The sequence below is a fragment of the Mirounga angustirostris genome, unplaced genomic scaffold, assembly GCF_029215605.1.
Source record: "Mirounga angustirostris isolate CCGP_5_RB_7025 unplaced genomic scaffold, mMirAng1.0.hap1 SCAF_2, whole genome shotgun sequence".
In the NCBI taxonomy this organism is placed as follows: domain Eukaryota; kingdom Metazoa; phylum Chordata; class Mammalia; order Carnivora; family Phocidae; genus Mirounga; species Mirounga angustirostris.
This window is the reverse complement of record NW_026991710.1, coordinates 45,591,517-45,595,419: the sequence shown is the minus strand read 5'-3', so window position 1 is coordinate 45,595,419 and position 3,903 is coordinate 45,591,517. Positions and strand designations below refer to the sequence as shown.

General features: G+C 43.9%; 1 pseudogene; it reads left to right on the top strand.

Annotated features, from left to right (window-relative positions):
• Positions 1–745: 745 nt before the first annotated feature.
• Positions 746–1,552, top strand: LOC123848950 (nicotinamide/nicotinic acid mononucleotide adenylyltransferase 3-like; annotated as a pseudogene).
• Positions 1,553–3,903: the final 2,351 nt, after the last annotated feature.

Genomic DNA, 3,903 nt, shown 5'->3' with positions numbered 1-3,903 from the left:
CAGACACATTTTTCAAAAGAAGCAATTGACTTGTTAAAGGTTTAATATATCATAAACATTCTGATTTTGTGATGACTGGATGGTGATTTACTTATCCCCTGACTTTACTGTCAGGTAATTTATAAGTTTACTTCTCAGACAAGAACTGTGGGAAATCTTAGGAGCAATTGGCAGGGCAAAGAGGAGGGAAACACATAGCTATAATAAAGCTATGGTAGTGGCTAAAGTGACAAGAAAAACAAGTGGAAATCATTTTATTTGTACTGCACCTGTGAGAGAAGAAATTATGGCTCCTTTTTGCATCAGAATCTCACAGGTCTATTTTGAGAGCTGAGAGATCTGTGTAAAGTACCTTGTTCACTCTTTTAAAACAGCCTTTACTTTAAGAGAACTCAACTGTGAAATTTATAGAAATTCTTTCTGAAGCTAAGAAAAAAGTTCAAATTCCTTTGCTTTTGATTATTTCGCTAAACTCTTCTAGAATCTAAAGACACAATGTGGTGTGGGATTAAGGTATGCCAATTCAGGGACAGGGCAGGCTCGTCCTGGGGCCTTGCATCGCCAGAGCAGGAGCCATCCCACGCGGTGGTCTGGGGTAGGGCCACACGCAGGCCAGGAGCCCGGGTTCAGTACAACGGATACCCCAGTCCTTGGCAGTCCCCCGAGGCTCGCAGAGAACCTCTGCGGAGCCCCGCCATGTGCAGGCAGGGTGGCCACTGCCATGGGTGTGGATGTGCCTGACAAGATGAAGATCCGCATCCCAGTGGTGCTCCTGGCCTGTGGCTCCTTCAGTCCCATCCCCAACATGCACCTGCGCTTGTTTGAGATGGCCTGAGACCACCTACATCAAACAGGAATGTACCAGGTGATCAGGGGTATCATCTCTCCTGTCAATGACAACTACAGGAAGAAAGACCTCGTGGCTGCCCACCACTGGGTGGCCATGGCCTGACTGGCCCTGCAGATGTCCAACTGGGCCTGGGTGGGCCACTGGGAGAGTGAGCAGGTGCAGTGGATGGAGACAGTGAAGGTGCTGAGGCATCATCACAGCGAACTGCTTAGGTCTCTGCCCCAAAAGGAAGGCCTAGACCATGGCAGGGCTCGTTCCACAGCCCCCAGAGCTGTGCCTGAGCTGAAGCTCCTCTGTGGGGCAGATGTCCTGAAGACCTTCCAGAACCCCAACCTCTGGAAAGACACACACATCCAGGAGACAGTGGAGAAGTTTGGCGTGCTGTGTGGGAGCCGGACAGGTCACAACCCAGAGGAATATATCTCGGGCTCGCCCATCCTGCACAGGTACTGATGCAACGTTCACCTAGCCAGGGAGCCCGTGCAGAATGAGCTCAGATCCACATACATCAGGCGGGCCTTGAGCCAGGGGCACAGCGTGAAGTACCTGCTCCCGGACGCTGTCATCACCTACATCAAGGACCACAACCTCTACACCAGGGACAGTTCCAGGAAAGGCAGTAGCACCCAGACGAATGAAGGAAAGACAAGCTGGGGAGAGCCAGCCACTCCACAGAGCTCCTCTGGAGGAAAGGGCAGTTAAGGTCTTTGGCTTTTTTTCTTTTTCATTTTTCCTTTGTTTTTTTTAGGCAATGAATTTATTTCAGAGGAGTCTTCTGTCCCAGGAAGAGATACCTTCTTTTGGAAGGAGGAGCAAGTGCCTACATCTCAAGAATGGACATTTACCAAAGAAGTTAAAATGGCACAGGTCACTAAAACTAGACCACAGCTCTCAAAATCTCTCGCTGCACAGGCCTTCTTATTCGGTAAATGGTGACTCGGGCATGTGCACTGAAGGCAGTTCCACACAAGGCAGGGCCCCCGAGGGTCAGATCAGAACTGCCCACACGCATTTTTTTAACTAAGGCCAGGTGAAACATGATGGTCTTGATTGGAGAGACTGGACAGGATGCTAATTACTGAACAGTGGGCTTTCTCAATGGCTTATTCCAACAAAATAATAATTGAGGAGTCAAAAATTTGGAAGCAGTCCTTTGCCGATTTACATCGAATCTTCCCTCAAGAACCACCGTCTGCCTGCCTAAGCTGTAGATACAATTTAAAATCTTTTAAAGAGTGACCCTCAAACAATATTTTTGATATGGCAGATATTTTTAACACAACTTTTTTATAAATGTCACGGCTCCTGATTTCCAGGTTTCTAAAAAGGAACTGAGGTAAAACAGATGCCTTGACTATTTTAGAGGATCTTTTTGATTGTTTTATGACCGCCTGCCTGTGTGAATATTGGCAAAGAGATAAATAATAAATTGACATCAAAAAAAATTTTTTTAATTAAAAAAAAAAGATACACCAATTCATAGGTTGCCATAATCATTAAACCCTTGGTTATGCAGCGCTTGTGTCCAAGGAAGAGGGTCCCTTTATTAATCTCATTTTGTTCATCTTCTCAAGGAACAAGGCAATGTGTTATTGCTCTTGCTCCCTGGAAGATTCCAAGACTTGATGTACTAAGGGGCAAAGTGCTTGACTGAGGGATCCAATTAGGAAAATGGCAGAGGGACCAGTACTGATGGCTCTTGGCCATACCTGTTGAAGTCTCATCAGAAGCCATCCACTTCAAAGTGTAGCATTATTGGTTTCTACCTGTTGACATATTTAAACAAGGAGGCTATCAGAGGCGTCTTGGTGGCTCAGTCAGTTGGGCGAAGGACTCTTGATTTTGGCTCAGGTCATGATCTCAGGGTTGTAAGATCAAGCTCCATGTCTGGCTTGGCCTTGGCATGAAGCCTGCTTAAGATTCTCTCTCTTCCTCTCCCTCTGTCACTCTCTCCACCCCCCCATCCCCACTTGCATGTGTGCCCTGTGCTCACGTGCACATGCGCACTCTCTCACTCACTCGCTCTCTCCCAAAAAAAAAAAAAAGAGGCTATTAGATTGAGATGGGTCTAATGCCTTGGTTATGTAAGGAAACCAAAACATAAGCCGGAGTCAATGTACTTGAATCCAAGAAAGTGAAACTTAAGAACAACCAATCACAAACAGCCAGCTAGACTTTCCTGCTTAAAATACAACTGCTTAAAATACAGCCAATCAAATAATTTCTTTGCTCTACCACCACATCTTCTCTATAAAAAAATCTCTTCCCTGGTGGAGCACTCCTAACTACTTTAGGCTTGGCACAACCCAATTCATAATTGAAAATTTTAATGTACCTGAGTTCATCTTTTAACATATCAGAACATCAAACTGGTTACTCCAGTTTTAGCCTACACATAACAGTGATGATTCATCTGATATTTAATTTGATATTACTCAATAACAGTGATACAGTAAATTCATTCATTTAACAAGTACTTCTTAAATGCTGTATGCCAGTCACCATATTGGGCATCAGAAATCCAAACATGCATGAGACAAAGTATCTGACTGCAGAGCTGAGTCTCATGAAAAAGACAACATGAGAGTTAATAAATACAACACTTGAAAGGGCAGAGAGAGAAACATAATAGCATAGGAACACAGGGAAAGATATAACCAATGTCAATTACCATGGTATCATTCTTATGCCCTTCTACAACCCATTTCCTAGCATGGTACTAGGCACATACAGACATTTGATAAATATGTGCTTGGAATGGATTGATAAGTGGGTGGATGGGTGAGCAAATGGATGAACGGATGGGAAGAGTGAATGAGTGAGTGAATAAATTAAAAAAATATTTTTAATTAAAATTAAAAATACATAAATAAAAATGATAGCACTGGAAAGCTGACCCATTTGACTAGAGTAGAGGGTGGGATGCAAAGAAACGGAACATTGAACAGAGAGTTTCAGGACAGAGTTAAAATAAACAGAAGTATCAGATAAAGGAACAGAGAAATTATATGCTGAAAATCTGGCAAGATGTATCTGATGGCTCTGTGAAGAAT